This window comes from Pinus tabuliformis, chromosome J, assembly GCF_031772625.1.
Source record: "Pinus tabuliformis cultivar Carrire ecotype Pingquan chromosome J, CPIR1, whole genome shotgun sequence".
NCBI classification, from domain to species: domain Eukaryota; kingdom Viridiplantae; phylum Streptophyta; class Pinopsida; order Pinales; family Pinaceae; genus Pinus; species Pinus tabuliformis.
Window position 1 is genome coordinate 1559391325 of NC_142295.1, and position 12863 is coordinate 1559404187.

A 12863-nucleotide genomic window follows, 5' to 3' on the forward strand; every position below is an offset into this window, starting at 1 on the left:
TACTATGTTTTACTCTGTGTTTTTTGCGTAAGTAAATTCTGTGTTTTATTAAGCCTCTGTATAGCTGCGTGAAATCAAGCTACGCGAAAACCCTTGACAACGTTGAACTCTCCACGAAATTACTTTCCTCTGCTTCTTCCCTCTGTCTCTCCGCATAAATCCTTTTTTCTAATATTGCATTTTTTTTTATTTAAGTGCTTTGTTTCCTTTGAGTCGTCTCAGATATATGTACTTTCTTTCCAAATCAATAGGAAGTTATTTTTTCTGTTTTGAAAAAAGAAAGGTTGAATTTAACAGAAACTTAACAAAAAATGTGTCGGTCACAGCTAGTTCCAGGGAAATAATTGTCACACATAGATGTTATGAATGTAGCGAACTATCATACTTTTCGGCTTTGATGAGAATTCTGAAAGAAACAATTCACATTGCACTGATAATTAAAACAAACTCACATTGCAACCATAATGCATCATTGCAAGCATGTCTTTGAATGCATGAAAAATTTGTCGAAACCAATGATTCACAGATAGGCGTACCTATTTCAGCAGAGAGCTACGAGAGTTGTGAAAGTGTGTAAGTAGTTTATTCAATTTAATAGGTGGGCTATTTCCCAATAGGGTCATTTAAAAAATAAAAATTATGAATTGTTTAGAGTTAATGATTTATTATTATTATTTATATAATTTAATGTAATGGATGGAATTAAGAGTTTTTAATTTGTTTTTCAATTTCAAAATTTTTGTAGTACAAATTCTCAAAAATATATAAACTAATACAATTTCATTTATTAATGTGTTTATAGACAAAGATCTGCTTCATTTTCATATGTTGATTGGAGTGTATACAAGGCGGAAAATGATGTTCATAGTCCATTGTGGTTCAACATTATTAAATGTAGTTGTGCTAGTTCATGCCATTCGTGTGGTGTTGACTCATTGACCATGGTTAAAATGAGTTGATGATTTGATCATAACGATAATATTAATGTTAATGTTAATATTAAAAATATTTATGTTAATATTAAATATTAAAGTTAATATTAATGTTAATAGTTGAATATGGTCCATCATAGTAAAACATGGCGACCATAACAAACGAGGGTCACCTTAAATCTATGTTACTTGGGAGCGGGAGCGGGAGTGACCATTGTTCAGAAGCTCCAGTTTGGGAGTGAATTCGGGAGTGATTTTTTTAAAAATATATATATATTATATATTTTTAATTTTTGATACATATATGTCAACAAAAACATGTAGAATGATGAATTAGACATAAAAAACATAAAAAAAACATAGATTGAACCATATAACAACAATCATCTAGAAGTTATAATCTTCATCAACCATGTCCACAAGTTAGTAACATAGTAACATACAACATATTGAGTCTCATGATTCATCAATCTTAAAGTTTCAAGCTTTCAAAATTCAATATATTACATTTATCATCATTGATCACCAAAGTTGTACTTGTAAGCTAAGTGTAACCATTACAACAAATAATATCTAACATGAAATGAAATGAAATGGAACAACTTTCAACTTTCATGAAGCATCATATTCATAATTCATTACTAATGAGTTATAATTGCCAACTTCAAACTTAAATTATCATATATTGTTTAAAAAATATCATAATAAATATGAAAGAGTCAATAGTTATAAAAGCTACTAGCAACTAGAAAAGAGAAGTAAATCTATTATCTATTTCTTATGCTTGGGCCACTTGCCACCATGAGAAATGTCTAATTTTTTAGTCTTGTTGGAAAATCAGGATCTTTGTCATTAATATCACCCTCTAAGCATTAATATCCAGAGGTATCTTTGTCATTACCTTTGTATCTATATAGGGATCTTTGTCATTAATATCACCCTCTAAGCATTAACATAATATAGAAAAAGCATAGCATGTCAAGTCAAGATTTTGTTTGAGTGATGCGTACATTTTTAGGAGGGTCATGATAGAGGAGTTTGACAACCAATGTCATTAACATCAAGGTACATAGAGGGATTGGTGCTCTTGATTAAATACGAGTTCCATACCCTAAAACATGACAAAATTCAATGGAAACATTGCAATCCCCTAATCCTGAAATCCTGAAAAGCTAATAAGTCTGCTGGATTTTGAATGAAATCTAAAATTCTACTTTCTCCATATGAAATCCAATGAGGTCGGAACCAATCTCAAACATCCTGAGTCATTTCATGGTAATGTTAAACTTTTACTTTAAGAATTTAACATTACCATGAATAGCATATCAATACTAGGGCTTAGACTTGATCATTAAGCTACCCCACTCAAAAACTATTTGTTTCTTTCAAAAAAATTGCATTTCGAACATTACTACAAAAAAAAAATTGCAAAAAAAGCAAAACGCTCCCAAAAACGCACGGAGCGAAATTTTTTTTAGGGAGCGCGCTCCCGAAATCGCTCCTTTTTCGAGAGCAATTTCGAGAGCGCGCTCCCGACTCGCTCCTGAGTCGCTCCACCCGGAGCGCGGATTGGGAGCGGGAGTGGGGGGGTGCTGTTATAGACATTTTTGGGCATTGGAACTCCAAGCATAAAATGTCCATAAACCAAGGGCTCCTAAGTCCCTAAAAGTGTTGTTCTAACCCTAAAGGAGCAAGGTCAACTGATTACATCTTCTCCCAGAAGTTCTCCATGAAAAACTGCTCAGAATTAGTCAAAACGGGATCATTTCAGCTGCTCCATAGGAAAAGTGCATTGCATCTCACCTAAACACACTGTGTGGGTGTGTTGCATTTCAAAAAGCCCTTCTATGGGGTGCGATGGGTGAGAAATGACAAATGGCAGTGTCATTCCACGAGGTGGAGAGGCAACGGAAGCTTCCAAAAACTTCTCCTGTGACACTTGCCTCTCTGAATTCGACCAAGGATGAGTAAGAGATCATCAATCTCCAAGTGGAAGCAAGAACTATAAGAGGGAAGACACTAATCAAATCACAAGCTGACTCATCTCCTTACAGATATCTATATATGGATCCCTCATCCAGAGATCCAGAGGCTGGAATTTTGCATATTGTAAGGAATTGTTGTTGGTTTCTTGAGACAAACATCAGATTGTTGGGTGGTCTAAGCTTTGTATGAGGTGAAGAGGGGCTTCCTTGCTGAGAGGATGATGCTGGGTCAGAACAACTGGTTGTAACTCCCCTTGGCTCTTTCTTGTTTATCAATGAAAGCTATTCAAGTTTTCCTCCATACTCTTCTGTCACTTATATTTGCTGCATTTGTATGGTCAATTTACATCTGATCCTAGATTGTTTATGATTATAGATCCATGTTCTTGTATAGTGCTATGCTACTGTTATCTTACAGGTACTCTGTGAAGCTGGGCGTGCAAGGGAACAAGTAGCGAAAGACTATCAAGGAAGAGAGGAATCAAACCAGGAGATTAGCGCGAGACAGAGGTTGGTCTTCTTTGTTCTTCTCTATCTATACTTCATAAAGGAAAAACGAAAGTAGCTTTACTTTGTTTCTTTCTAAGGCAGCTATCACACCATAGTGGGATAAGCAGTTCTGAGTAGACACTTTTCCCTGTAACAAAATGGCGACTTCGCTGGGGACGAATTAGTTTGTTTGTTTATCTTCCTTGTTGTCTATTTCATAAACTTACAGACGGAGTCTGAAGTCGTGCCAGGTAGCTTTCGAACTGCATTTGCTATGCAAATGCAAAGTAGATAAATGTCGCTTCAGTCAATCTCCGAGATTTGTTTATGGTTTAAACAACTGATTCACAAACTCCCTGATTGCCCTTGTGGTAGCTCTTAGATCCTCCTTAGATCTACCCCTGATTGTTGCATTACTGATTACCTTTTGCTCGGCCAAAACCCATGAATTGAACTGCAAACTGTGACCCGGAACCCAAGCAGAGTCTCGTCTTTGGCCCAACGCAGGTACTGTTCTGAGAATCTGAAATTCAGCGCACTTCCCGAGTGTAGTAGGTGCGCTGCATTTCAAATTCCCTGTGTTATAGGTGTGCTGATCAGACTAGGCATTGTGCAATTTTGGTTTCTGTGATTCATTCTTTCCAGTTCTATTCATGAATTTTGCTACCTGTGATCAGTATATCTCTGTTTGAAACCCCTTTTCCTTGCTATTATTCTGCCTCCTTTGTACAAAAGAACTATAAATGTTTTTGTGTGTTTGTTGAGTCATTTTTAGTTCTCCTTTGCAAAAGTAACGTAATCGTACTGTCGTCCTTTGATTTGAAAGTGTCGCAAGTGTCGCTTTCAGACATAGGAAAGAGTTTGATTGTTGTAGATAGTCGATTATCCTGTTACTATTGTTTTTGGTCTAAATTTGTAATTTTTCTAGTGTCGAAAACAAGTATTCATTTCAAAATCGTAAGGTGTTGTGATTGCCTCCATTTTTTATTTCGAAAAGAAACTTGTTGATAATTGTCGCTTGAAAAGAAATTCAGATTTGTGCATCAACTTTCTTTTTATCATCCATATACTAAGAAAGTCGAAAACAAATACATGCATGTGCATTTGCATTTAGACAGTCTGATTGGTTTGATTTAGGAAAGTGCATTTAGAGTGTGCTCTTTTCTCTTTGTGAAAGAATTCTATCTTTCTTTCCTTAGTAGCTAGGATTTTCATTGCACAAAGAAGATAAAAAGATTGTTTATCATCTTAGATTGCATTTTAGGAATTATACTACATCTCGCGGTGAACCTGAAAGGCAAACTTCATAAACAAGATCAACTATAAAATAAATTCAATGAATCTAACAACGCTTTGGAACCTAACGCACAACATTTAGAAGTCTAGGCTAGAGACGTATTCCGACATCGTAAAGCCTGGTAACTGTTGTTCTCATTGATGGTTGGGTGATTCCTCCACTTTGAGACGATAAGTGCCAGTACGGACTTGTGCTCCCACGTACCGTCGAGTATATTTTGGGAGACCACAATAGGCTTAATCCTTTATCCATAGGAAGCCATGTCTGCGCCCTATCGATCGCAATGCACTGAACACAGCATTCAGGAAGATTGACTGTCGTACCGTAAAAAGTATTCTGCAGTTTTGCGATTGGTTTGGTAATCCCTCTACCTAGATTTCCAGAGCAGTCCTTTTCGTTCCTTTTCAGACTCCTTAACGGAAAAGGTCCATCTGAGCACTTGTCACTTCAGGCTCATTAAAAATCGAAGGTGACTAGTGTCATCTATTGTTTTTTCTCGACTCTTAAAAATTGAAAAACCAAGTTGTGTCAAGGCGTCTAAAATTCATCTAATTCGGAAACATACTTCCCCTTTATTTTTAGTTGATCGAGTAATCCACAATCGTGGAAGAAAGTCAATTGAAACCCCGTCGTTCGCGGAGGCTTACGAGTCAACCGTCTTTGTCTCCGGAATCGAAGCTAGTACGGACAAAACGAACTCGTTTAACCGGTTCCAAATCTCCTGTTAAAGTTAGAACAAGTGTTCCAAAAACATCAGAGACTCCGGTTACTCCAAACAGTTCTCGTATCCCTGCCTTTACAGAAGAAGTTTAGCAACCATAGAAGGACAGTAGTATTGATCCAAGTCTGAGGGTAAACACTTGTATCGTTGAACCAATTCCATCTACAACCGGTTCGGAGAGTGTTGCTCCTCAAAAATCTGTCGCTGCCGATTTGATACCTTCTTCGGCACCAGAAATATTCTACGGACCTGGCGGTCTACCCCTTCCACCTGGTCTGATTGCTATAGAAGAGATTGTGGAAGATCCTCCATCTAGTACTCCATCACAATTTGGAGTCGAGATCACTCTGTATCCTTCTTCATCAGAAGTTAGTCTACCGCCAGTGGAAGCTCCTATAGAATCGCTAGGTAGTATTTTGGATAGACTAGAAATGTCTGAGCAACTGTCAACATCCAGGACTGTGTCATTTGATACAACGACGGCAGAACTCCCTGCTATCACTCCAACAATGTTCGCCGGTATACCACCTGTCCCAACTAGCTCTCAATCGCTAGAAGGAGCCCACTCAGGGGCCATTTCGACGGTATGGTCTGTTCCTGTTTGTTCATCCGGAATAATATCCGAAAACTCTTATGTTGAGTCTCAACAAATTGATCCATTTGGAGGTCAGTTTGGGCAGTCCAGCCCTCAAGGGAAAACCATTCCCTTAAGTACTGGATTACCACCGTATGGGGGGCAATATGCCCTTTCATTATCCCCTCCGAGAGGACAGCCATACGGGAGTTCACAACAAAATTTGGGTTATGCTGGAACTAGTTCAAGCGGTTGGGTACCGATACTACCTCAACAACCAAGGGTTGTATATTCGATGCAACAATGCTTACCTATGTCAAATATGCCAACTACGCTAGCTATTGTGACGGTGTCGCAAGTTCAAGCGCTGCCTGTTATATACCAACCTCAGGTTTCTCAGGTTATAATGCAACAGCCCCTTGACCCTGCGACTCAACCACAATCGTCGACTGGTGGAATGACACAGGTTCAAACGCGTACAATTACCCCTCATCTTGGTCAAACAGTTAGTATCGGGCAGCAGCACATGGCTTCACAACCATGGCTAGTGCAAAACCAACAACCGCAGTTCCAACAAGTATACCAATGTTCTGAGCAACAAATCTTTGCAAATAGTGGGCAACCGTATATTCAAAACGGTCAAAATCAACCATTTTACAATGGTCATGCCCACCAACCTTACCAAAGTTACCAGCATGAAATGCATTATGCTGGTATGCAAAGACCAACTGCTCAGGAAATCCCATCTTATCCTGGGTATGCTTCACCTAACCTAAATCAACAGTTACCCTTCGTGGCAACTTTAGAGTTACCTGATTTAAATCGGTTAACAAACGATCCAATCACTTACGCCCCTTGGTGGCCAGCGATTCCACATAAACTTCCATTAGATATTCCTAAAATTAATGGAAATCGGGTGAAGATCCATCGAATTATGTGATGACCTTTCATCTGTGGTGTTTATCAAACACCCTAAACGATGATTCAATTAGGGTTCGCCTTTTTCAGAGGATGTTAACTGGTCTGGCAGAAAAATGGTACATCGAATTGCCTAGAGCTTCATTCGACAACTTCAGTACCCTAGCCACAACCTTTTTAACCCATTTTCAGTTACCGATAAGGTACGAAACGGGAACGGAGCTTCTTACCAACTTCAAACAAACGACGGCCACTCACATATCTGATCATATACATGAGTGGCGACGTCGTCGTAGAATGGTGAAAACGTATGTTCCCGATCAGCTTTTAGCTGAATGGTTTATTAAGTCATTACTGCCTTCCATCACAGAAGATGTGGCAAAAGGGGGAGTCGTCACAGAAGAGCAAGTTATCGCTCGTGCGCAATATTTGGACTTGATTTACACTCAGTCCGGCACGCTCTACGATAAAATACCTAACGCCCCTAGACCGAAATTCTCAATTCCTCCTCCTCCTAAATCAAACAATGACTCTCATGTCGGCGATGGCATGATTGGCGCAACAGACACAAAATCGACAAAGGCTACATCCAAAAAGGCCCGTAAGATTTCAGGTCAAAATGCAAAAGATGAACTTCTTGCCTCGGAAGTAAATGCTGTATCGACAGATAAAGGCAAAGAAACCAAGCAACCAGGGGGCAAGAAGAAAGGAGAAGGGAAGAAGAAGAAACAGGAAGATTCATCACCTGAAAAATCTTTTGCAAACCCTCCTGGAAATAGGAAACTAAAATATCCATGCATGATATGTGATGAGGATCATCGGACACCAGAATGTCCACACAGAGCTGAGCTTAAAAAATTCTTCAAGAATACAAAGACCTCAGTAGTATTAACTGATCCATTTTTGAATCCAGGAACAAATCTGGTTGACAGTGGAAATGCTTCCCCGTCTCAAGTGCTAATGTTGTCGGTTTCAAAACAGTAAAATGATGCTTTGATATCGACAAGGAACAAAGATTATGCGAATCCACAGCTGTCGAACAACAAGGATAAAGATCAACCTAGTAGTTTGACAACAACTTCGACAGAAGTTGCGCCGCCCATCATTCTTGAACTGACAATAAAACCGCCAAAGGGAGTAGTACACAAATCGACATTTAATCCTCGTGCTAGAGCAACACAACATTATAATATAGTGGAAGATTTGGCCCAATCGCCATCTTCTATGTCGACTCTTGAAGTACTACAAAATTGCCCATCCCAAAAGCAAGCTTTATTATCAGCCATTGGTGGGATAGACCCAAAGGATTCCAATCTTGTATCCTTCGATCATAAAGGATACGATCCTCAGTTACCAGCTCAACTAGCTTTCCTTGTTCAAGTGAAAGCCCTCAACAAAACTGTTCATCGAACAATTATTGATGAGGGGGCATCTACATGTATTATGTCGATGAGCTGCTGGAAAACTTCAGGATCTCCAACCTTGTCGCGATCTTCGACGACATTAAAAGCATTTGATGGACGAACATATACCCCATATGGTATTCTAAGTAACTTGAAGGTTGAACTAGGAGGGAAAACTGTAGAAATAGATGTTGAGGTAATCGACAGAAATCTCGATTACAACATCCTACTAGGAAGACCATGGATATATGCTATGGCTGTTGTTGTGTCGACCTATTTTAGGAAGATTGCATTTCCCTTTCAAGGAGGGATTACGATTGTCGATCAACAAAACTTCCTTCCCAATGGTTCTCAAGTTACGGGAAGCATTCCTATGATCCATGGAAGCCCCCATTCACTTAAAAATATCGGAGTAGGAATACTAAAAGACCCTGTATTAATGGGAACTTTTGCCCTTTCACCTCCAATCAATTTGGCGAAAGTAGCGTCAGTAGGAACCTGCAACATGATATCTTCTAAAAAGATCTCAAAAAATGATATCGACATGGATCATGCGATGGTTTTGCCTCCAAGCCCAATGGAAATATTGTAGCAATCAATGTTCCTAGCCTGGGAGGCAAACCCAAATCAACGCTCATCGAGCGTTTGGATAGATAGGTCTAAGGAATATGGCACCCCTTCAGATCCTTGGTCGAGAGTGCATGACACCGACGAAGGAATTGTTCAATCAATGGTAATTGAAGGGGCACTATGCGATGATTACCACCATCATTCCCTTCTTCCGGATTGTGAAGAAAATACTCCTGATGACCTTTATCATCCTTCAGTTTTTGATTTTCTATCAAATACTGTAAACATGGTGGATTCCGAGCGAAACTTGTCCAACATTGAAGAGACTATCACCATAAATATCTCGACCAAAATAGATGTTGTAGAGAATATTTATGCTGGAAAATGTTGTTCTCCTTCAGAACTGGAAATATATAATGCTCTTTTTCGCGAATTCAGAGATGTCTTTGCTTGGTCATATAATGAAATGCCAGGCTTTGACTCGAGTATCGTTGAACACGAAATCAAGATGTATCCAGATTTCAAACCAGTACGACAACGGCTATGGCAGGTGCACCCCAAGAAAGTCGTTGCCATTAAGGCAGAAGTTGAAAAACTTCTACATGCTGGTTTCATTTACCCGGTTCCTCTAACCGATTGGGTATCAAATATTGTTCCTGTTATGAAAAAACATGGAACAATTAGAGTGTGCGTCGATTATAGGGATGTAAATCAAGCTTGTCCAAAAGATAAATACCCTACACCCTTCATCGACCAGATAATTGATGAATGCGCCGGATGTGAAATCTTTTCATTTATGGATGGATTCTCCGGGTATAATCAAATAAATATCTTCCCACAGGACCAGTCAAAGACTGCATTTATTTGTCCGTGGGGCACATTCGCATATCGAAAATTACCCTTTGGTTTAAAGAACGCAGGGGAAACATTTCAGAGGGCAATGAATTATGCCTTCCATATCATCAAAAACATCGTTCAACCATACCTCGATGACCTTCCGGCTCATTCGCGAAAGCGGACTGATTATCCGCAGCATTTAAGAGCGATATTTCTACGTTTCCGACACTACAAAATACGACTCAATCCACACAAATGTGTATTTTGTGTCAGTTCTGGTCATTTACTTGGCTTTGTAGTCTCGAAAGATGGGATTCGTCTCGACCCATGTAAGGTTCAGGCAATCATAAATTTGCCTCCACCTTAAAATTTGCTTCAGATTCAGAAACTCCAAGGGAAAGCAAACTTTCTGAGGAGGTTCATTCCAAATTACGCCGAACTTGCTAAAGGTTATACACGTCTTTTGAAAAAGGAAGTACCCTTTGTTTGGGATCAGGTTGCGCAAGCTTCCTTTGATGCTTTAAAAGAATCCTTAATGAAAGCATCATTAATGTACCCTCCTGATTATCAAAAGGACTTTAACTTGTATCTGGATGCAGCGGATACAACCATCGCAATGGTTTTAGTTCAAGAATACAACGGAATTAAACATCCTATATATTATTTAAGTAAGAACTTAAATGATACAGAAAGCAAATATTCTTATGTTGAAAAGCTACCGCTCGCAGCTGTTCAAGTGATACAGAGATTTCGACACTATGTCCTCTTTCGAAAAACTACCATTTTGTCAGATTGCAACCCCATGACTTATATATTGTCGCGATAGTTGCTGGGGGGCAAATATTCAAAATGGATAGCAATTCTACAAGAGTTTGATCTGGAATTTGTAAAATCCAAATCAAAGAAAGCTCTGGTTTTCGCAGAATTATTATGCGATCTCCCATCGTCATCCAACGATGAAACATCCGAAGAAACGATCGTGGACGAAAATTTGTTTCTGATATCTTCAAGCAATCAGTGGTATGGGGATATAATCATTTATCTCCAAACCCAAAAATATAGGCCAAATACCTCTCGCTCCGAACAAAAACGTATTCGATACCAAGCAAAAGACTACATGATCGTCGGTGATACACTTTACCATCGTGGTATCGATATAGTTCTGAGAAGGTGCCTCACCCATGAGGAGGCCAAAAAAGTCTTGAATGATTGCCATTCAGGCGCGTGTGGGGGGCATCAATCCGATTATGCTACAGCGCAAAAAATATTACGAGCAGGATACTTCTGGCCAACAATGTTCAAAGATTGCATAACCGGCGTCAGAAGTTACCATGCTTGTCAAATTTTCGATAGCAAAACCAGAAGACCACCCGCACCTCCGCAACCAATAGTTGTTGTCGGGCCATTCACCAAATGGGGCATCGATTTCATGACATGTAACCCCACCTCGACCGGGGGGCATGGGTATATCATAGTCGCAGTTGACTATTTTACCAAATGGGCCGAGGCGATGCCTACATTAGATAATACTGGTGAAACAACTGTCCTCTTCTTTTTCAATCATGTAGTCACCAGATTCGGCGTCCCACAAGCTATAGTCACAGATCATGGATCGCATTTTCGCAATCACATGATGGTCGAATTAGTTGCCAAACTAGGGTTGTCTCACGACAACTCTACTCCATATTACCCGCAAGCCAACGGACAAGTTGAAGCAATCAACAAAGTCCTGAAGCGCATGCTGCAAAGGATGATTGGAGTTCACAAAAGAAGGTGGCACCTAATCCTGTACTCAGCCTTGTGGGCTTACCGAACATTGGTAAGGAATGCAACCGGGTTTACACCTTTCCAGCTGGTATATGGCCTAGAAGCAGTCTTACCAATCCAGTGTGAAATCTCGTCCCTCAAACTCGCAATTGACCTTCTCCCCGGAACTTCAGAAGAAGAAGCTCGTTTCTTGGAACTAATCCAATTAGATGAAACACGTCGTGATGCTGCTTTGGCTAACGAAGCCCATAAGAAACGAGTCAAAGCATAGTTCGACAAAAATGTCAAACCTCGTGTCTTCTCAGAAGGTGACTTGGTCTTGCTTTATGACCAAGAATCCAATAAATTGGGAGCAGGCAAATTCAAGTCTTTATGGATGGGCCCCTATATTGTTAAGCAAGTGTTAGCAAAAGGAGCCTATGAGTTAATGGATTATGACGGAATTCCACTGGCACAACCTCGTAACGGGTTGTACCTCAAGCATTACTATGCGTGATTCAGTATAGTAACCTATATGCTTTTGTTATTTTTTTGTTTTCGCTAAAGTGTTTATTTTGGTCAAGTAATCCACTTTTTACATTTATTGCAGATGTCAAACCTATTGGAGTCATCTGTTGGATATGCCGACGGAGCAAGTCATAGTTCGCGGAACCTATCTTCCGCGGCCTGTGCCATTTTTGATCCAAGCGGTGAGTTAGTAAGTTTCAAAGGGGTATGCATTGGTCGATCAATGAATAACATAGCTGAATATAGCGCGTTGATAGAGCTTCTCTCTGATGCCATCACACATGGTATACGCCGACTGATTGTCAAGCTAGATTCACAACTCATCATACTACAACTCACTGGTACCTACTCTGTCCGAAATCTAGCTATTTATCGCATGTTCCTAAAGGTTAAGATTTTGGAAAGGCAATTTGATTTTATTCAATATCAGCATTGTTATAGGGAAAAGTGTCTATATAGAACTGCTCTATCCCACTAAGGTGTGACAGCTGCCCAGGGAAAATTTTAAGAACCCCCCCTAAATTTATAAATATAATAAATGGGCGAATCTCCATGGTATGTAGGAAAAATGGAAGGTGATTTTATCAATAATATAATATGTATATATAATTTTTTGGCGAATCTCTCACCAGGAATGGCGAATATTTTACTCAATTATAAAATCTTGTAACATCTTGGCGAGTCTTTCACTAAATAATAAAACTTTGTAAAGTCCTAGTGAATCTTAGCATAGGCTACATGTTGGTTTAATTCCCCCATTTAAATAGGCTACATTCCAGGTGAATACCATGGGTCAATACCATGTGCCATTTTTGTGAATACCATGGGTCAATACCATGTGCCATTTTGGTGAATACCATGGG